Source organism: Anguilla rostrata, chromosome 16 (assembly GCF_018555375.3).
Source record: "Anguilla rostrata isolate EN2019 chromosome 16, ASM1855537v3, whole genome shotgun sequence".
NCBI classification, from domain to species: Eukaryota; Metazoa; Chordata; class Actinopteri; order Anguilliformes; family Anguillidae; genus Anguilla; species Anguilla rostrata.
The window spans coordinates 18,632,900-18,655,822 of NC_057948.1; the positions used below are offsets into that span (position 1 = coordinate 18,632,900).

General features: G+C 49.9%; 1 protein-coding gene across 2 annotated transcripts in view; it reads left to right on the forward strand.

Annotated features, from left to right (window-relative positions):
* Positions 1-2,632: 2,632 nt before the first annotated feature.
* The window catches only part of LOC135241550 (D-glucuronyl C5-epimerase B), a 50,303-nt gene continuing 30,012 nt past the window's right edge, over positions 2,633-22,923 (forward strand). The window contains exons 1-2 of one of the 2 annotated variants that reach the window (XM_064312039.1): positions 2,634-2,851; positions 10,432-10,515. The gene's annotated coding sequence lies outside the window, so the exon portion shown is untranslated. Of the gene's footprint in view, positions 2,852-10,431; positions 10,516-22,923 lie in introns of both variants that reach the window. The other variant, XM_064312040.1, reaches the window with a different exon arrangement.

A 22,923-nucleotide genomic window follows, 5' to 3' on the forward strand; every position in this document is an offset into this window, starting at 1 on the left:
AATTACAGTTGTCGGTAAGATTTTATAACTGTCTTTTTCAGTTTAATGCTCAATCACTGTATAACTGCCTGTGTTATACTTGTTTTGTCTTGTTGTTATACTTCCTGTTGTGATATGCATTAAATGCATTTTATCAGGATGGACTTGTGTGTGCTCTGGACTGTCTGCTAAATTAAAAAAAAGAATTAGACTGTCTGTGCATTGAAGGTGCAAAGATATACATAACATTCTGCATATGTCCTGCTCACAAAAAATAGGTCATAAAAAATTCCATTATGCCCCCAGAGGTACTAAAACACCCAGTTAATTTGCGTAATTATGGCTGGTGGCCCTTATCCCCCCCCTACCCCGCAAACACACCATAATCAGTAAGACCATCTGGATTGATCCCTGACTCACTCCATGAACCCTCCCACTTGCAGGGAACAATAAATCTCACTTTGATCAATGAAACAACAAACTGCATTGTTCCTTACATATTTAATTTGACATCATTTAGTTTAATGCACAGCATGGCATCGATTAACATCAGTAAGGGCTCAGAACTTATGGAGGCTTTTTGCTGTGCAATCAAATGGTAAACAGCCTACAACTTGCAGAGGAAAGGCTGTCCACGTGTTTCTACCTTGTCACAGGAACGAATTCGGGTGCCTGGCCTGATCCTGCTAAAACAACACGCACAGGACCCAGGTCTAGTTTATCTTTACAAAGCGCCAAAATCCGTCTGCCTCTTAAAACAACAGCCAAGAGGGAGCGCAGGAGGAAAAAGGAATCACACAGCCACCCATGAAATTGAAAAGCTCTGGACCTATTGTTTGAGCTTTTTTCCTCTCAAGTGGAATGTGTGCATCTTTTCTCCCTTATAGAGGAAAAAATGCCTTTAAAGCAACACAGCCAAAGCTCACAGCAGTCTCAGTGTATTACATGGATGGTGATTCTGTTGTGACCTTGTCAACATCGCTCTCTTCACAAGAAGGGCGAGCTTCCTCTTCACATTAATGACAAGAAGGATGTTCTTCCTCTCCATGTCAACAACAAAATCATTTATAATGTTGCCATGGAACTGCATCATGTTCCTGAATTTTCAATGTACAATTAATGAGAAGTAACCAATGCCTATAAAATATGTGATGTTGCCAGCTTGCTTTTTTTTCACACCGCAGACTATAGCTAAGCTTGCACAGAGTGGAATCAGAGGAAGGCCTTTCATATGTGGCTTTAACATGCAGTACATGGGCCACCACTGAGGTCCTTTCTGGTTATCTAGATATCTTGTGGATATCTACAAAATGTGTCAAATGTCAGCAAAACTTTCTGGACGGTAAGTGTAAATATAGCCATATTTAACTATTGGGTGAACTGCCCCTTTAAATATTAATGCCAGTTGAAGAACAATCAAATTCACTCTTCATTCTTCAGGTAATACAGAACAGGGCTATACATAGCATTATAGTGAGCACACTTGTCGGGCAGGGTGACATTGCTAGGAAACGCACTGTGGCCTGATGTTGCAACTTGCCTTTTAGTGATGAGGTAATTTCATTGCATTGTGGAATGGGAGAGCAGAGCTTGTTTGCATCATCTGGCAAGTAGGCTGCTACCCTCTTGCCACATTGGTGACAGAGTGGAATGTGCCCATGAGAGTTAGAGCACAGGGGAGTGCTCAGTCAGAGGGGTGGGCAATGTAGCAACCACATCTGGCAGGCAGGGTGATGTCACAAGAAAGAACATAGCAGGGTCACCAATTGTGATTGGCCTTTTGGCAATTAGGTAACATTGCAGTGCTGCAGTGCTCACTGCACTACTGTATAAAAACCGTCCCAGACTTGACAGTTTGCAAAGTAAATGTTTTACATTATTTATATAAGCTTCATAAGAGGCATAATGTATTGCCACTTCATGAATCATCTTAAATGTGCAGTCACATGTTTTCGTTCCGCTTAAATAATTATCTCAGCCACATGATAACAACTGGTATTTTTGTCAAAATTACAAAAGAGAAAATAAGAATAATTTTGACGCAAAGCAGCCTATGTACTTTAAAAAATAAGAGGTGGAGGTCAGACAGGAATGTCTGCTGGATATTAATTTCAGCCCACTAAGCAATCACACTACTGCTTAATTAAAATGTAAATGCCATTTTGATTGTGCAAGAGACATGGTATGCAAAGGAACAATGTTAAATCATCCCGTAGTGCAGAAAAACTCATTTAAAATCTTAATCTAAAATTATTTATTTTCGTTGGTTGATTATGTAAAATATCATTATTTTAAATTATTATTTGGATTGCATGGGCTCTCGAATGATTTACGGCTGGTTAAAATTACTCTAAAACATGTATTGTCATTTAAGATATTTTAAGTGCAGGTTTCAGTTACAACTCCACACTCCTACTAAAAGTCCCAATGTGAAACAATTATAGTGTGCCCGTCGGTACGGAAAATGTTCATAAATTTGCACATTCAATCAGAGAACACTGCGGAGCGATTCTTAGCTCAAAGTTGCAAGTTTTAACTGGCTAGTTCTCCCATCAATCTTTGCATCTCCACGAATAAACGGTTAGCGATAAAATGAAGGCCGCTGAAAATTGATTGGTCGTTGTGTCCCTCATTGAGCCCTAACTGGTTCGTCCAACCACCTCCGTCTCGCACTGTCTCGCGGTAGCGGAGTGCTTGAGGAGGCACGGTTGTGGTCTATGCGCTGTGTTGTTTCTGTCTGAAGTTGAGCTGGGCATTTCTTGAGGTGGCTATAATATAGAGTATAAACGCATATACTGTGTCCCAAGGCCTCGCAATACCCCTGAACATTCAGCGTAGAATCAGAAGAGGATACAATCTGTTTGCTGTACAGGTAGGTGGAAGGCATTCGTTTTTAAAAAAAAAGATAAATATCCTTTAATTACCCCTTCTCACAGCAAGGGCTCGCTAGCTAGCTAACAAGCTAGTGCATTGCTTTGGATAGGGCGAGAACATTAATAGCTAGCTAGCAAGTTAGCCAGTCAACGTTGTGTCCTAACGGAATTGATATAACACGTAGCTAGCTGGCTTGCAAACTGTGTCTTTCCACAGAACCAGCTACTTTTTGACAAGCTATCAAGTTGAAGACATTAAACATGACGTTTAAGTTCGTTGAATCGTTCTAGCTTGTTTGCTTGTTAGCTTTGTGTCTCTGGGATGATGTGTCGCGAAGCTAACCCGCTATCTAGCTAATTTAGCTAGGTTTCTCACCGTTGCATTTCAGTCTGTATCTCACTAATGTTCGCTGGTAATGCTTACATTTCGTTAGACTAGAGCGACTAGTTAGCAAGCTGTGCATTTTTAGAATACTGCTTTTCTGCTAAGTATGGAAGTAGTACCTGTGCATTCATTCAGCAAGCGGAAAATATTGCTTGTAGTAGGACCAAGCAACTGGGTTGTTCTGCAAACCTACTAACATTGATGTGCTCGTGTTCACTCACCCTTCTCCTGGCTGTCTAACTAGACTTTTCGATTCGATCACAGGAATAAGTGTAATGTACCGCTTGCAACCGATAATTCAGCGATTTAATCAGTTTTGTTTTTGCATTCGTTTTGCGCGAGTGTTTCCTAATGCCATTGTAGGATTTGGGTAAACAGCTGACAGTATTGGTGGTATGATTCTGAAATTCATTCGAGCGCTGATATACACCGGTACTGTTGCTCTGACCTCCAGTACAGAGGGATCGCCGTTGTCCTTATTTTTTTATTATCATCAATAAATGTCATTCCTGTTTGAAATGTTTTGACATGTTTTTCCTACTCTGAGGTACCGACATATTTGTTGTGATATAACGTGAATATGGTAATATGGAAATTGTTATTAACATATAGATTCTGCGGCACGTAATTCGTCAGAGTGGTCGCTTGTATACTAACGTTAAATCCAAACAAACAGATGTTGTACCACATCAGATAGCTATTCGTTGTGATGCGTCACTTTGATTGGCGGTGATCTGGAATGATAGTGCTTTTTTATATCCTCCAAAGTCTGTATGTCTATTGTCATATTTTGCCGAGTTTATCTATTTTCAATATAGCTCTTGAACCCTCCGGGAATGCCATATATGGGGTAATTTCTCCGACAGTTCCTGCAGGAATTTTACTAATCTAGGTAAAGTACAGGTTGTTCTTGTAATCTTTACTTAGTCTGCCCAAGTCGCGCTGCCAGGCTGCAGCGGTTCTGCTCCTTTCCTGGAAATAGTGCAGTGGTCTGTGCGCTGTGTTGATTTTTAATGTAAAAAAAGCGCTATGGTCAGGCATTGGCAGACTACACGCTGCTATCGAAATGAATGTTATTTATGGCGGATGTGCGTCCTTCCAAAGCCAATTCAAAGATCCCCACTTTAATGAATGTCCTTTTTATTAGCCCATGTGTTTTATGACGCCCTGCCAAAAATAGATCCTATTTTCCAGCGGCAGATATTTTGTGCATAGTATAGTCGCGGGCAGAGGAGAAATTGATCAGTTGGTTTGGTCCTGCTTGAATGACGAAGATCAATAAGCTTTTCAATAAAATGATCAATTCATTCTAAATGGTCTTTGAAGAAACCCTTCAGAGTGCAGGGTTTAATACTAAAAGGCACTACGGTGATGAGATGAAATTCCAGCCCGTGTGTGAGGGTGTCCGAGTGTAGGCTTCCAGCTGTAGCTTTGACTTCTCCTCCAGTAAGTGTGCCTGAGTTTTGCACATTAAACCGTGCAAGCTACGACTGGTTTGCCCTTCGTTTGCGCATGGTTTGCATAGTTTCTTTTTTTGGCATGTTAAATTATGTGTCTGTAAGACACCGAAAAGGTTGCGTCTAAGTGTTCACAGTGTGGGTCCTGCTTTGGACTGGCTCAGATGGCAAAGCCCTACCTCGTGTAGGTGGGCATAGCTGGTCCTCCCTGCCTTGAGCGTTTTTATCTCCGGGCTTTACCGCGGATCAGACACATCCGACCGGCAGCATTAGGCAGCGCTGAAACCTGAGTTTCAGCTGGCAGCCCCAGCAGAGCAAACCGCTCGCGCCAGAAGGAGGGGTTCAGAACGGCTCGGCCAGGGGAAAGCTTCCTCAAGTTCAGCGGCTGTTCTGCGGGCAGAGCGCGCTATCGCTTATTCCTACCTATCCGCCGCCGGCTGTAATGTACATCATTTGCAAAAAAATAAAAGAAAATAGAACTGGTGCGGAATGCAAGGTCCTGTTTCAGATAAGCCTGTGGGGACAGATAAGGGATTGAGATTGTCCTCATGATCTCTTAAGCAGTGTATTATTAGTTTAAGTACCCTATTGAGACTTTAATTATCTAGGAAGCAAGCTAAATGTCAGGGGGTTCATAACATTTAAATAATGGTTCACACAGGCATTTTTTTTGGCTTGCTTCATTGGCAAATGCAGCCGCCGTCATACAGTAAAATCTAGTAATGCAAAAATAGCTGTAACATTGTAGCTGTAGCATGGCTCTAATATAGGCACGGCTGTAATATAATATTAAAATATAGAGTGCAAACTGACCGGAGTGTTTCTAAAAGCTGCTAAGTATCCACAAGGCTCCTTTCATGGGTGTTTGATAATGTGACTGTGTTTTAATCCCACGGCAAGGACCTCATGCTGGAGGAAGGCTGGATCTTTCAGTCGCTGTGAGCAGCAGAGGGCGTAAATAATGTAACGCAGATAGGGTATGCTGCATTCATTCTGCCTTCAGTATGGCATTCATTTCTCACTTTCTTTCCTGGATTTATATGTTGTAAAACTTAAATTAGCTCCCCCTTCCTCCCTCAGAAATGAATGACAAATTTAGCTTGATGTGAAAGAGTGTCTCATAAATATGAGTAATATGTCAGTTAAGGACCAGGCATTTTAAGTGTGAGTAATTATTTAAATCCCACTGCTAATTAGAAGCAGGCAGTTGCTTCTACGCATATGGAAGTTTTTCCTTTAGTTTAATTAGTTAATTTTGTGATTTTATTCCTTGGATAAAGTTACATGAGTTTGTCCGTATTGCTTGGTTTTTGAGTGTTTGTTGAGTACTCTACACTTTCTTTCCCCGGTGTGCAGAGTCACTTCAGGACAGTTCCTCTAGGGGCTACACTGTGAAACAAACTAGCAGCATTATTTAAAAGCGTGACCTGATTTATCTCAGGAGCCTTTATGCTCTCTCTCTCTCTCTCTCTCTCTCGTCCTGTCAGGAATCCTTGCCTTTCAGTTTTGCAGGAGCTACTTTTGTTCCTCGCTCGCTTGCTCTCCATCTCTGCGGTTCGGCAGCGCACTTAGCGTTAGCGACACCCCCGTTGCCTTGGCAGTAGGCTTGAAGCAGTGATTGTCTTAAATTCTCACGTCAGACACGTCTGGGTATTGTCTGGCTTAAATCTCCTGACTGGTATCAGGGAAAAAGATCAGCCTGCTCCGTGTGCAGCGTCCTTCCTTTGTGATTGGCTGTGCTCTGCCCAAATTGTGGGATCTGAGCAGGATCACCGTTGAGTGCCCTCTGGTAGTGGCGGGAACCCCAGCTGGCGGGGGGGCTCGTTTCTCCCTGTGTTCATGCCTTTCATCCGCCTTTAGCCGGCTGGGCACGTGCCCCTGGGGCCTGGCCTTGGCGCCTCGTTGCGTGGCTGTGCTGGGGCCGGCGCAGGACTCAGGGTGCGATTGCGCCAGGGTGTCGCCACTCAGACGCGCAGCGAGAGCGGGAGGCCGCCGCCCCTGTCTCCTGAAGGAGGCCACAGACCCAGCTCTCCTGCTCGTCAGGGCAAGAAAACAGTTTTTCATGGCGGATTTTAAGCCATGTTGTGGAAGGGTTTTATTGGAACGGCAATATTTTTTAAATGCAGAGGATTTGAATTTAGAGATACGTTTGAAAATACACACAGATTGTACTGGAGTGTTTTTGAGAGTGCATTCAAATGTTTTTTTGAATACAAATGAACAAAGTGTGTATTTTTCCCAGTGTTCATGGAGGATTACGTGGCAACTTCAGAGCTCAGTAAAAAGATGGCCCTGCATTTCCTGTGACTGTGTGTCCAATCACTGCTTCCTGTTTTTAGACTTAGTCTGGGAGAGAGAACACAGAGTTGCTGATTTTGGGTTTCTGCACTGTAAGGAGCTGGGGTGGGAGGGGACATCCTGTTTTGAACCATCTGGGGAAAATCTCATCAATGAACTTCAGATAAGCTTTTTCTAAGACTCAAAACGTAGTGTGGGTTTATTATTGTTTGCTCACTTAGTGCCTTTGCTGTTTTGATGGAAAGGCGGTTAAACGGAGTCTTTTATTGTAGTTTTTTTGTAGTGGCGGTCGTTTGGCGTGGCTCTGTGTGGGTCAGTGTGCTGGCAGCAGTGGGATTATGGGTAGTGACGTGGCTCTGGCCTGGGAGGCAGATGGCGTGCTCCACGCTGCTTATCCCCCTGCGCTTGCTTCTGAGCAGGAAATCCTCTTCAAATTGCTTTTTACCTCCGCGCTGAACCTAGCAATAAAGTGGCAGTGCTGCTCCTTTCCCCCTGATTTACCAGCTCTGGAAAAGGACAGGTGTCCAGCACTTCAGCCGCTGTATGAGGCTGGGAATCGCTGTCAGATTTTTTGACAGCCATTGAACGTCACCTGCCACATGTTTCACGTCCCCGGCACATGATGGAGTGGTAGATGGAGGTGAACTGCTTGGTACTGAACCGCGGCAGTTCTGTTGGTCTTGATGTTGGACCAGATCGATGCTGGACTTATCATGCCTCTTTCGGGCCTTAAATGTTTTTTGGGGTGCTGGGGCATGTAGTCATTTTACTGTACTGCCTGTTCTCACTGGTTTGTGTACCAGAGTATGTGCCACTTTTTTACTGTTGCTATGCTGTGTTGTATTTTTGATAGTGCCACATCTGAAGTTCCTTCGGGACAGATAAAGTAATTCTGTTCTAATGAATGTTAAGCTGTAGGTTAACTGAGCAGGGACTTTTTGATGAAAACGCAACCATGGTTTTGTGCCACAGAGGGATGTGGGTTATTAAAACTGATTACAAGACAACTGCACCTGTATTTCCTGGTACCAGTTACATGGCTGCACAAGACTAAAGACTGTCATGTGTATTTGGGAGAAAAACGGATTATGCATTTTTAAAAACGTTTGAACGCTTGTGGGATTTACATTTTATATTAATGAGGATATTGTGGGAAGCCAGATGTAAATTGCTCACTGAACTGGCAGTCACCAGTTTTAAAAAGGTGCATGGGTGCCACCATTGGGGACTGTAGACTGAGTTTACATGGGTGAAACCACTCGGGGTTAGAAGAGGGGAATATTCACACATTATTCATGAAAAGAGTGTACGGGCAACCAATCAGTTCCACTGAATTATGATTGCATTTTAGATGTGTATTTTTGTTGTATTTATTGATGTGTGTGTGTAAACTCAATTGTATGTAGTTCCGCCTGGTTTGTGGCACTCACTTGTTTACACAATATGATTTATGCCCAAAATGGTTTGTTTCCTAGAATCCTGTGGGTTCTTGGTTTGATTCTGTGCAGGCGTGCTGTAGTCATGTGTTGACTGTGTCGTGTCATTATGAGTGACGCTAACCGCTGTGGCAGGCGCCTGTGTGATGAGAGCCTGTTCTTGGCTCATCAGAAAGTTTTGCTGCGTCATCTTCAGCTTTGAGTTTCGGGTGCTGCGAGGGACGGAAAGACCGCTCACTTGCGTAATGCATCCCGCTGGAACTTCTCTTCACGTAGAAGGAGGGAGCAAAAAATAGTGAGCGAGAGAGAGAGCTGTGGAAGACAGTGGCAGAATAGGCTGCTGAAAACACGCGCTGGGCGAGTGGTGAAGATGAGGAGCTTATTGAGGGGGGGTGGGAGCATAAATGCGTATTTCCTCCTGCTGCCAGCACCGCCACAAACACAGCACATACAGCTAGTGGACAGAGAGGCAGTCCGCTTGACAGAAGCGCTCATGGACTGTGTGTGTCCCGGAGTGGCCACTGGTAGATGGCACCATATGGCTCGTATTGTTGCCAAGCCCTGAGGTGGTGACACACAATGTGACCCCGCCCCTTTGACTCCTGCGGACCGGCTTAAGGGGCGGGGCTTCGGCCCGAGTGGCCCGCAAGATTGTATTCCCCCTGATTCCTCCCTCCTTATCGCGGCTGTGTTTATAGGCTCGCTGCCGCGGCCCACTGGGGCTGTGAGAGCGCGCTCAGACGAACGCTCGCTCTGCTCTGAAACGCACGCTGCGGCCGCCCGTCCCCGCTCGTGCCTCGCCAGCGCGCCGTCTCCGCTGGGACAGTCGTGCGTCGGAGGACTGCGCTTCGCGCGCAGGCAGGCAGGCACACGGGCGGAGCTGGCAGTCTCGTCCTCTCGTCCTTGTGCCTCGTTTCACAAGATGGGATATGGGCGGTGCATCCCACTGACTGGCTTTAATTATCTGCACAGCACTTATAATGACTGTCGGTCTGTTCATGGAGGCCCATGTGAAGGCAAGTTTTCAGTCCAACTTGTTCTTCTGTCTTAATTGGTCCAAGTCGAATATCCATGTATATGTAGGACACATCATTTCTGCAAATGCTATGCGGTGAAATACTGTATGTGAAACCCTTAAAGTGTTGAAAAATGTAATGATTCTGCAAAGCAAGGGCAGAGATTGGAGCAAAACCCAGCATGCATGCCTCCCTCTGGGGATTGAGTTTTACATTCCTGAAATGAAATGTACTGTAGCTGCACTGCATTGGTCCAATATACTAACAGCCTAATATCTCAATGAAACTTAGCTCACTTTTATGCATTGATCTAATGTACTTACAGGCTAATATCTCAATGAAACGTAGCTCACTTTTATGCATTGATCTAATGTACTTACAGGCTAATATCTCAATGAAACGTAGCTCACTTGTATGCATTGGACTAATATACTAACAGGCTAATATCTCAATGAAATTAGCTCACTTATGCTTGACTAGTACTACGCTAATTCCATGAAGACCCTTTATGCATGATCTATGTACTTACAGGCTAATATCTCAATGAAACGTAGCTCACTTGTATGTATTGGGCTAATATACTAACAGCCTAATATCTCATATGTGCAGTAGCAAGACTACAGCTTGGCAGAAACCGGCAGGAACTGGCTCAGGGGTCACATTATCCAGACCACTGATGTGGAATACGCTTGCTAACTGAGTAACCACGGAAGGCCTTGCATTTTAATTGGCTGGCATGGTTGGACCTGTGAAGTTTTGTTGATCCCCAGTGTAATGAGGTCAGCCTTGTAGTATATACACAGATACAGGGTGCTACGTGCCTAAATCAACTCTGTGTTAGCGAAATAAGGCCTGTTTGGGAAGCAGCCTGTCGTTTCTGAACGCTCGCTCGTGAACGGCGATGTGCTGAGGCGCGCGTGCTTTGCTCTCGCTCATCCGCTGACGCTCTCGCTCATCCGCTGACGCTCCCGCTGTGTTTTCTGGCAGGCGGAGCAGACGCAGGCCGGCTCCCAGGACCGAGGCGGACGTTTCCAGGAGAGAACTCCCACCGCCGCGCCGCTGTTTTTGCAGGTGAGGGCTGCTAAATCTGCTGTTCCAGACCGGCAGCTGGTGCTCTGGGTGTGCCTGTGAGGGAGACGGGAGGCTCGCGCGCGGGGAATTCGGGCCTTTCCCCCGCGCCGGCGCCAGGCAGAAGCCAAATGCCAGCAGGGTAATTAGCTACCTAGCTCTCCCGGCTCATAGAGAGTGAATTAATTGCTTTGCTGAAAATGACTGTCTGTTGTGTGTCTTTGCTCGCGCTCCCATGCTGGCCGCTCCGGCGCATTTCTCCTCAGCTGTCTGCTGTTTGTGCATTCATTTCTTTGTGTGCAGACGCGGGGAGAAGACAATGCAGCGTAAGATCTAGGGAAGGCTGTGGAGGATATTCACTTCAAAGCCAGTTCCACCGTTTAAAATCCAATCCAAGCAGAGTCCCCAAACTGCGTGCCGTTTTCCCCAGTGAAGCGCTGTCAGGCTTTGCCAGCTCCTGCCATCTCTGCCCTAATCCAGAAGCTTCTCTGCTTTCTCCCGAGGATGCTCCTGCCAGGGCTGCTCCACGCCCCCGCGCTCTGATTGGCTGGCAAAGAATGCCCGCATCTTTAGCAGCTGAAATTGGATCGCCAACTTTCTTGTCGTCTGGTATTTTATTACACAGCAGCCACTGAAGAAAGAGCAATGTTAACTGATAGTTAGCATTATTGGACTGAAGACTGAAACAAATATGACCCAGCACTCTAAAAACGTCAGTACCATTTTCATTTGATGGCTCTTTGAAGAGAATGCGGGTCATATTAGTGCAAAATTTTTCATTTTCTTTGTTTTTAACCACAGCACTACAAAGGCAGAATAGTCCTGCTCGCCGAGAAGAGTTCATTTCACATCAAAAACAAAATAACTTATTCCTCCTTTGATGCTTGTGCAAATTATTATCAAAAGTTTTTTTCCGTGTGATGCAGCAGTTCTGTCGCTGCTGTGAGGATGCTTCCCTTTCATGTTTGAGCCAGATATGGGCTGCATTAGTTTGAAGATGAGGCAGCGGTTTTCACGGGCGGCATTTTCGGAAACTCAAAAGGAGCTCCAGGATTTGTTATGGTGAAGGCTGTATGGAAATCGGAGTGGAACGGCTCATTTGAATTCCAGCCGAATTTCTGAAATGCAAACCCCCATCCCTTACGCACACTAAAGCGCACAAATTAAACTCTATCAAATGGTAATTAAGAGGTCAGCTGTGATGTCGACATATTAAAGTACATCTCACACCTGTGCTGTTTTGAAGTAGCCCCCCCCCCCCCTCCTGGATGGGCTTTTGTTACAGCGTTGGAGACAGTGGCAAGGCCAGAAGAGTGCTTTAATTAAGATGTGCATGATGTTGCTGAGGGTAATTACAGAGCGGGGTGCTCGGGTGCGGGGGGGAGTCGGTCGACTCTGATCTCTTGGTGGGGAGAGGTGTTGAGCGCGGAGGGGAGCGGGAGGAATCTGGAGAGTAAATTAGCCTTCACACTCTCTGATAGAGCTGCCTATTTTTAATGCACCGGCTGCGGTAATGAGCATCTAAAGCCCTGTTGAGAGCGGGAGACGTGGGAGGCGTGGGAGGCGGGGGAGCGGGGGAGGGGGGGGGGGACAGGGGGGCGTGGGAGGGCGGGGAGACGGGGAGGGGACGTGGAGGGGGCGTGGGAGGACGGGGAGGGCGGGGGAGGGACGGGGAGGGGGGGGGGGGACGGTGGAGGGCGTGGGGGGGGAGGGGACGGGGGAGGGCGGGGGAGGGGACGGGGAGGGCGTGGGAGGGGGCGGGGGAGGGCGGGGGGGGGGGAGGGGGGGCGGGGGGGGAGGGCGGGGGTTTAGCAGCTGGCTGGCGGGCGCTCTAATGCAGCGTGTCGCTGTCTCCGTGTCGTGACCCTGAGCGGAGGGAGGCCCCCGCGGTCCGGCTCTTTGATAACATCCTAACCCCGGTGCTGACCCCTGCCGAAAGGCTTCTTATCTCTCTGTGTATCCCTCTCCTCTCCCCCCTTTCTCCCTCTCTCTCTCTCCTGCTGCATTCTCTCTGTGCCTTTCTGCCTCACCTGCACCCCTCTCTCGCTATTCCCCCCTTCCCCCCTGCCTTTCGCTCCACTCTGTGTCTCCTTTTCTTTTTCTCTCCCCACCCCCCACCATGGCTTCTCCCTCGCTCTTTCTCTGGTATGGGGGCTCACGTCTGCATGGGCTGGTCTGTCCCTCCTGTAAAGGCCAGGGTCTCCTCCCAGAAGGGGGGTGGGGGGGTTCACCAGGGGCCCATTCGCCGGGGCCAGTGACCCCCCGACGGCGCTGCGCTCCGACTCCTCAGCGCTCCCGTCATACCGGCACGAGCGCGGTAAAGTTTAGGCACTTCAGCGGGAACACGAAAAGGAGCTGTAGACTTAAGACTGTAATGGATGGGAGGCATGCGGGATCAATACAGCAGCGCAGCCAGCGGGGTTTATGGTGCCCGTCACACTGGTAATCAATGCACGACACGCAGCGGCCGGGGGGCGGGGCCGCTAAGCTGGGCTTTGTGGGATTTAGCGGGGCGATTGGGGGGTTTTGTGGGTTGAGTTAAGGTCAGGGAGTTTAAGTGCGCTGCGGCTGCTTTTATTGTGCAGATTTCGGGGTGCGCACTGGGGCTCCCGGGACTGGAGTCTGCTGTTGTTTAATTGCGCGTCTGCCTCACGCACGCTTGTGCTGGGACATACGGAGCAGCGGCGCCTGCTTGTGGGTACGTCTGCGCTCTGAGTGTCTGAACCCCGTCTTACCGGCAGAGGAGACGCGGAGAGCCGGAGATGCACGCCGCGGGTTCTGAGCCACGGCCGCTGCCGGGAACGCCGTGCCGGGCTGAACGCCCTGCCGGGCTGAACGCCTCTGGCTCGCGATATTCTCCCCCTGTAAGCTCCCCTAGCAACCACAGCTGGCCAATCGGCAGCGCTGTAAATCGGTCCGAGTCGCAGCGGCAGGGTGAAGGTTTATCTCAGCGGATTCTGAGCCGAGGTTCTCTCCGTTTGCACGGCATGCCAAGCCGTATTAGAATCAGGCCTGGCCCCAGCTCCGGAAGCTAATGCTGCTCTTGTTCTGGTTCTAGCTCAGGAAGCTAATGCTGCTCTTGTTCTGGTTCTAGCTCAGGAAGCTAATGCTGCTCTTGTTCTGGTTCTAGCTCAGGAAGCTAATGCTGCTCTTGTTCTGGTTCTAGCTCAGGAAGCTAATGCTACTCTTGTTCTGGTTCTAGCTCAGGAAGCTAATGCAGCTCTTGTTCTGGCCCCAGCTCCGGAAGCTAATGCTGCTCTTGTTCTGGCCCCAGCTCCGGAAGCTAATGCTGCTCTTGTTCTGGTTCTAGCTCAGGAAGCTAATGCTGCTCTTGTTCTGGTTCTAGCTCCGGAAGCTAATGCAGCTCTTGTTCTGGTTCTAGCTCAGGAAGCTAATGCTGCTCTTGTTCTGGCCCCAGCTCAGGAAGCTAATGCTGCTCTTGTTCTGGCCCCAGCTCAGGAAGCTAATGCTGCTCTTGTTCTGGCCCCAGCTCAGGAAGCTAATGCTGCTCTTGTTCTGGTTCTAGCTCAGGAAGCTAATGCTACTCTTGTTCTGGTTCTAGCTCAGGAAGCTAATGCAGCTCTTGTTCTGGTTCTAGCTCAGGAAGCTAATGCTACTCTTGTTCTGGTTCTAGCTCAGGAAGCTAATGCTGCTCTTGTTCTGGTTCTAGCTCGGGAAGCTAATGCTGCTCTTGTTCTGGTTCTAGCTCAGGAAGCTAATGCTGCTCTTGTTCTGGTTCTAGCTCAGGAAGCTAATGCTGCTCTTGTTCTGGTTCTAGCTCAGGAAGCTAATGCAGCTCTTGTTCTGGTTGTGATGCGACTCCAGTTTCTTTAGGAGTTGCCTGTGTTTTGCCTGGCTGTGGATACAGGGTGGTATTGCCGGAGTCGATGCTGAGTCCTGTCTATCTGGCTCAGGTGTCCCGTCGTGCCTTGGGGGCTTGTGGAGGCCCCCTCTCGGCGCCCAGGTCCGGGACACAGGGGCGGTGTGGCTGTGGCCTCGCCCCCCCCGTTCCCCCACGCGCACGGCTCATGAAAGAGCGGGGGTTTCACCAGTCAAACGGAGCCCACAGCAGCCGCTTGGCATGCGTGAGCAGTCTGCACACCCCCCCCCCTTACCCCACTCATATCTGCAGACCAGCGCTGGCTTTGAGAGGGAAACCTGACGGCGGCAGTCTGCTGGGCCCCACCTGCCCAGCGCTCCCTGACTGCGCGGTAAGGGCTCGCGCTCGCGTGCGGACACCGTGCGGACACCGCGCGTCTGCGGCGACGGGCTGCCTCAGCCTAGCGTCGATGCGCCCAGCGCTCTCTCTCCCTCACCAGAGAGCGCCATCGCTCCTCACGGCTGACAGCCTCAGCACGGGGGGGGGGGGGGGGACCAAAATCTGCCTAATTACTGTGTCTACAAATGTTTATCTGGTGATTAAACACCGAGCTTTCTCTGATTAAAGAAATGTATACTGTAATAATAGTCCTTTAACGGCGTGTAGATCATGCACCAGCGAAGCTGTCTTCTGCGTCTGCGGCCTCAGAGAGCGCGGGAGCGCGGCGTTCGCAGCCCCCCCTCACGTCAGGGGGGCGGGGCCTGGATTACATCAGCACTGCACACCTTTAGCACAGAAGTGCCCACTCCTGGTGTGAACTTTAGCAGCAAACAGTCATCGGTTGTGTCACTTCCTGTTAGTCAGGCCTTGGGTCTGATACCCAGCAGTGTCTGCCTGCAGGGATGTTGGCTCTGTGGCCTGTGTGACTGTGCGTGCACTCAGTGACATTCTGAGTGGTGTGTGGATGGAGCGAACATGCGAACACACACGCACAAACACATACACACTCACACGCACAAACACACACACACACACACACAGTTCAGATCTGCCTGAAAGCAGCGTCTGTATTTTTCCACAGTACACAGTGGCAAAGCGTCATTCTCAGTAAGTCATCATCATCTTCAGCCCTTCAGGAGAAGCACAATAAGAGGGCCGCGTGTGAAGTGTGCTAATAGAAGCTTGGCACCACAGTGGAGTCAGAGCCCCCTCCTGTACCCACACACTCCTGAAGCCCCCCTGTTGAGCTCCGGGGATTTTCATCCATTCAGGGTTTAGGGGGTCTCTCCTCTCCTCTCCTCTCCTCTCCTCTCCTCTCCTCTCCTCTCCTCTCCTCTCCTCTCCTCTCCTCTCCTCTCCTCTCCTCTCCTCTCCTCTCCTCTCCTCTCCTCTCCTCTCCTCTCCTCTCCTCTCCTCTCCCCTCCTCTCCTCTCCTCCTCCCCTCCCTCCCTCCCCTCCCTCCCTCCCTCCCTCTCCCTCCCTCTCCCCTCTCCTCCCTCTCCCTCCCCTCCCTCCCTCTCCTCCTCTCCTCTCCTCTCCTCTCCCACATCACTGCTTTCCTGAAGCTGCAGCCTGGACGGTTGCTGTTTTAAAAACAGCCCAGTTTCCCCCCGACGGATTTACAATTTTTGGGGCTGCTGAAGGAAAACAAATGAGTACAAGGACAGCCAGCGCCGCGCTACAAGCTGCCTGTTCAGAGGGAGCCGTCAGTCAGGCGGCCAAGGGGAAGGGAAACAAATGGAATACTTTCTCTAATGAACGTGCTCTGGGGTCTGGCTGTGCGTGTGCTGAGCGCTGTCACGGTGACGGGGGGGTGGGGGGGGGGGGGGACACCTGCCGCTGCTTTAGATCGCTGCCTGCGCTGGGGAGATAAGTGTCCTGACCTTCAGCCGCTCGGGTGAGGGGAGGCTGCCGCGCTCAGATTATCGGCACATTTCCAGCCGTCTGCCGGCAGCCCCGAGGCTCCCCTGAAAGGCCGGAGCGCAGAGAGACACCCCCTCGCCTTTCGGCTGGCTTACGCCCCCCACACGTTAATGACGTTCTCCCGCACATTTACTGCCACACAAGTCTTACGGTGGGGGGGGGGAGCATAGAGAGGAGATACAGCCTTAGAACGGGCGGTGCTTCCTCAAAGCTAGTCCGGAAACTCCAGTCACAGCAGCAGTTCATTTAGTGGGGGTTGGCCTGACTTGCAGAACTGCCACAGAGAGGTGGTCGCGTCTGCAGCACACCTGAGTGCTTTGCTTGGGCATCGGGCGCGAACACAGGGCTGCTGGGTTCAATCACCCCAATGTGCGCGCCCGTCTGAGCTGTTCTGATTGGACGGAGGACCTAGTGTAATTGGGTATTAGAAATGGGGAGAAATACACTGGGGCGCAGCAATCTTTTAAAGCGCACTTGTAGAAGGAAGGCCCTCCTTAATGAGCTGTCGGGGAGTTTTTCGCGTAGCGTAGCGGGAGGAGACATGATGTAATGAGATGTCTGTGGGCAGACTCGTGCCCTTTCGTCCGTCTCTCTCCCTCCCTTTCGCTCTCCGCTGCCCCACAGCCTCTCTCCCCGCCGTCGTCTGGGGCTGATACACCGCTTAATCATTTTAATAATTGTCTTTACCACTTCCAGCCCCGAGTTCTCCTCAAACGATGTGGGCCTTAATGTCTTTTAGTGGCTGCCCCCTCCCCTCCCCCCACCCCCAACTGCCCTGAGCGAGACACACGCGCTATTACTCTCGCAAATTGCCTTAAATTTTGCTTTTCCGAGAAGGAGGCCTGGCCTCATCTTGAGAGAGACATTTTCTGTCTGGCAGCCGGGCAGGGAATGTAGGCAGAGAACATGTCTTCTCTTCCAGGGATAGCTAGTTTCACGCTGAGTAATTTGACTCCTCAACCTACAATTTGCTAAATTGTTAATAATTATCCCATTGCCTCCGGTTTCATCATTCTAATTTGTTCAGCTCGAGTTTTGAGCTATCCCCAAGCATCAGGTTGATTGACATAAATTGGCCACTTAGGGATGCCAGTGGTCGCTTGTTTACTGGAACAGCGCGTAGATTGACGGAAAAATTGAATGAGACCTAGTTGTTCCGGAGTTTCGGGGGAAATGTAGGTGTTTTTCCACATGTCCGCTCGGTTAGCTCCAGGTAGAGATGCTATTTCAAGTTGAGGAGCTGCTGTGTGGAAAATGGTCCCCGGCTTTCAGACGAGTCGATTGGTAGTTTTTTTGACGCGTTTCTGCTGCAGCGCTTAGTTGGCTGGAGTGGGCGGCGCGATCGGCGATTAACGGGGCGAGACCGGCCCGGAGCGGCGGCTCTGCTGCTGCTGCTGCTGCTTCTGCTGCAGTCACGCTAACGCTAGCGCTAGCGCTCAATCCTGTGTGTACCTGCGCTTTTTGCACCGGTATTGATTTTCAGTAACGGTTCCTGTTACTTAAAGTGGAGATGAGGCACTCGCTAATATGACTGCGGTTCATTTGCTTTTCACCTTACGCAAGATATGGCCCTGCATTCTAATCTGAAATGGACTTGTATTTGCTAGAAAAACAAACAAAAGTTGGCTTTTTTTTTAAAAAACTGGGCACGGCCATCTTGGAGAATGGATTGTGCCGGCTGCTCATGCTGTTATTTCTGCTACACTGCTGAGGTTCAGAGAGTTCTTTCAGAGAGCTCATCCCCCCTTTAAGCTTATCTGGCTGATGGTGGCCTGTTCATAGCAATCCTGTGAGAATCAGCTAATAACACACACTCAAACACAATCGAACGCATGCACACTTGTGTTTGTGCACCCACACGAATACGTACGTGCGCGCACATGCACACGCACTGCGCACACACACAGCGGACACTCACACACACACACACACTCACACACTGCGCACACACACACACACACATGGCGCACGCTCACACACTGCGCACACTCACACACACACACACTCACACACTGCGCGCACACACACACACACTCACACACTGCGCACACGCACACACGCACACACATGCACGCACACACACACGCGCACGCACAGCACACACGCACACACACACACGCGCACACACACACACACACACACACCACACACACACACACACACGCACACACACGCACACACACACACGCACACACACACACACACTGCGCACACACACACTGCGCACACACACACTGCGCACACACACGCACACACACACGCACACACATGCACACACAACGCACACACACACACGCACACACACACACACGCACACACACACACACACACACACACGCACACACACGCACACACGCACACACACACACACTGCGCACACACACACTGCGCACACACACACTGGCACACACACACACACACACACACGCACACACACACACACACACACACACACGCGCACACACACACACGCACACACACACACACACGCACGCACACACACACACACACACACACACACACGCACACACACACACACACACACACACACACACACACACACACACACACGCACACACACACACACACACACACACACACGCACGCACTCTTCAGGGTGAGATGTCTCCTGTCGTTGCGCTGCAGTCACTTGGCTGCCGTTAACCCCGTCAGCAGGCTGTGCAGTCGAGCAGAGCCGCCGTGCCGAGAGCAGGGCCAGGACATCCATCCTCATTTTATAGGATTCTTCTTCCTCAAGTGGAAAATGATTCTGATTTCTTACCTTTCCTGTCTCCTCTAAACTGGAAAGTATTTTTAAAAACTTGGCCCAGCAGCGGTGCGCATTGAGGAGGAAGTTTCCAGACCGTTTGTGTTCAAAGGCACGCTTTGATGTCTCTGTTTTGCGTGGGGGCGGAGTGGGGGGGGGGGGGGGCTGCTGAAGGGGGGTCCGGTGTGGTTTGGAATCGGCAAATTTTTTTTCCCGAAAGTGTCGTCTGTGTGAGCTACACAGGCTTCAGATAAAAGCCATAAAAGTGAGGCATTCGTCTCTCTGGCACCGGAGTTGGGCTAGCTCTCTGTGTGCGTGCGCTAATGCTTTTTAAAGAAAGACGCTGTGTTTTGGCAGCGTAGAAGGGAACAGCGCAGTTCCCAGAGTGCTGTGCGAGAGCGGTGATTTTTCGCTAGCTCCTTCCACGATACGGACGCTTCTGGGTTTGAGAAAATAAAGCATCTTTCTCACGCAGCCCCAGGAGGGCACAGAGTTCTCGCTCTCGCGGGTGTGGGCTGTTCGTACGGCTTTTTGATCTGCAGCCTGTTGAATCGTGGAAAGGCGACAGAGCTGTTTTAGAAACGAGGTGTGAAGGTGCAGGAGTCATTGCCAGGCACCGGTTCAACAATCCATTAGAGATGTGCATCTACCGGTGTGCTGCCTGCCTGCCTGTCTGTCTGTCTGCCTGTCTGTCTCTCACTCTCTCTCTTTCTCTGTCTCTCTGTCTCTCTCTCTTTCTGTCTGTCTGTCTGTCTGTCTGTCTGTGTGCACCAGTCCCCCCAGTGGCTTCAGTGGGAGTGCGACGCAAAGCCAAGTGTAGAAGACTGTTTCCTGCAGGCAGAGGGTCTGTAGAATGGGTAGAAGGGCTTTTGGGTAATTACTGACTCCCCGATTCTCATTCCCTTTGATCTTTTTTCCCCTCCCACTTTGTCATGAATATTAATGAGGAGCCATGGGACCTCCATACCCAGCCACTAGTGAGGTGTAATCCAGTGCCCTCGAAGCAGGCTGCGGGTGCTGCAGTCTTTAGCAAGCTTCTCAGCGGGGGACACGTGTGAAAATCCCAAGGAGCAGCTTTTTTTAAATGCGTGTTGTTTTTTTTTGGACTCTAGCTGTTTGAGCATTTGCATTTGTGTTGGTGTTCTTCAGCGTCTCCGTCGCTGTGTGCGACCCGCTAGCGCTCGCCATATGCTGCTCTTCACAGCGCTCCCGCTGCTTCTGCTGCTCCACCGCCGCCGCCGCCGCCGCCGCGCCAGGAACTTTCCTTACGGAAGGTGTGCGTCTGCTCTCTCACTTCCGCGCTCAGTGTTTATACGGAGCTTCGAACCAAACTTCTGCAAATGACATTTGGGCTTGACGGAAGAAATCACCGCCACGCTGATTATGAAAATGGGGTCCTGTTTATAAGCGGTTCTTACCGCTTCACAGTGGACTGTGGCCAATAGCGGTAGCTAGCTGAGTGCCTCTATTCAATTCATCCTTGAGTTGGGCAGTTATTCAGTGGCAGGGGTCTGTAAGACTTCAAATTGTAATGGTGCTTATAATAATGCTAACCGCTACTAGAGGAGGGCGCTCAATCAAGCACTGACTAGACCAAATAAGTACTCTGTCTCTCTCAGCAGTGCACTTTATGTCCCGCTCCTCAAATGGGCTTGTGCACCTCTGAGTTCTTGTTTTTTTCCTCCTTTTTTGCACCTTGTGTATTCACACACACACACACACACACACACACACACACACACACACACACACACACCCAGCTACATGCACACTCAGACACGCACACACCCCCAACCACACACACACACACACACACACCCAGCCACAACACAGGCACACACACACAAACAGGCACATACACACAAACAGGCACACACACACAAACAGGCACATACACACAAACAGGCACACACACGAACAGGCACACACACACAAACAGGCACACACACACAAACAGCACCACACACACAAACAGGCACACACACACAAACAGGCACACACACACAAACAGGCACACACACACAAACAGGCACACACACACAAACAGGCACACACACACAAACAGGCACACACACACAAACAGGCACACACACACAAACAGGCACACACACACAAACAGGCACACACACACAAACAGGCACACACACACAAACAGGCACACACACACAAACAGGCACACACACACAAACAGGCACACACACACAAACAGGCACACACACACAAACAGGCACACACACACAAACAGGCACACACACACAAACAGGCACACACACACAAACAGGCACACACACACAAACAGGCACACACACACAAACAGCACACACACACAAACAGGCACACACACACAAACAGGCACACACACACAAACAGGCACACACACACAAACAGGCACACACACACAAACAGGCACACACACACAAACAGGCACACACACACAAACAGGCACATCCACATGCAGAAGTGCTTGATCAATGTCAGATTCTGCCTTTGAAGAGAACAGATAATGTGACCGTTTTCATCATGGATTCCATCAGTGTAAATGAGGATATAAATCGATGTGCAAGTCTTATGTAAATTCAACATTTAACAGTTCTAGCCAATTACAATCCTGGCAAGCAGCATAGACATGTATGGAATGGATTGAGGACAAGGTTGGATAATGAGTAATTTATACTCTGCTTATTCTGTTCTACTTATAGCAGCTCTATTTGTACAAACTAGAGTTTGCCCCCCAGTTTGCAGGCTGCAGGGGGCAGAAGTTCAGTCTGAGAGGGGTTGAATCCCCCCCCCCCCCGTGCTAGTGAGCGACCAGCAGAGGATAAAATCCTGCAGTTTTGCGCATTTTTAAATCAACAAAAACAAACAAAATAATAACATTACGGGCTGAGGGATCGTTTGCTCGATTCAGATCATTACCTGCCTCCATCGCCTCTTCCATTAGCTGGGGGAAAATGCGCTCATACGCTCTGATACTGAATTTCAATGATGTATCATGGGCAGTGTGCGGATGGAGGGGAAAAGGTTCTAACCGGAGGGCCTATGATAAAGACCGAAGAGAATATACGTTTTTTGTGTTCGCACAGCTGAATGAGCTGGCCCGCTAACTGGCATTACCTCACTCTGCTAACGTTCTCCAGCCCCTTCTCCCTGTTAGTGTTGCGGCTGTAGAATGTGTGTGTGTGTGTCGGGCAGGAAGTGAGACGGGGCTGGTCTGAAGCGCCAGGCCCTCAGTGGCCCGCCCCTCCCTCCGCTCCCTTTCCCAGAATCCCCGGGTGTGAAGGGCTGGCGGCGTCTGCGGAGGCGAGTCGCTTCAGGAGGTTCTCCGCGGCTCTCTGCTGAGCGCGCTCCTCCAGTGTCTCCCCGCGAACTCCTCTCCTTTCTGCATCTCTCCCCTGCAGGGAGAGGGGAGGGGGAGTCGCTGTGTCTGAGGCCCTGACAGCGCCCCCCCCCTCCCACCACGGCCGTGCCCCCCCCCAACAGAGCCTGCACTGCACGCCTGCCCCGCCGCCGTCAGGGGAGCGCTAAATAAGAGTCATGATCTCTCTAAGCAGGTTATGTCACTGCGCTTTTTCACAGGCTCTTTTTTATTTCACTTCCTCCAGTTTACGTGAGCCCCATGTTTCACGCCACAGCGGCAGACAGGCTCCCAGCCCCCAGAGGGTCAGTTACTGTGGCTTTTCCCTGGACTGGCTTGGCGCCGTTAAAAATGCATCAGGTGGTTTTTTACCGTTTCAACAGCATGTTTTTCTCTGCCACAGATGCTTGTGGAGAATGGCTGTGCAGGAAGATTGCTGAGTGCTGTAAGGAGTAAAATAGTCCTCTTTCTCTCATAAAGCTAGCTAATTGAAAGGCTGCCGTTAAGAGGTGACGGTCAGAAAGAACGCGCTCGTGCTTGGAATGA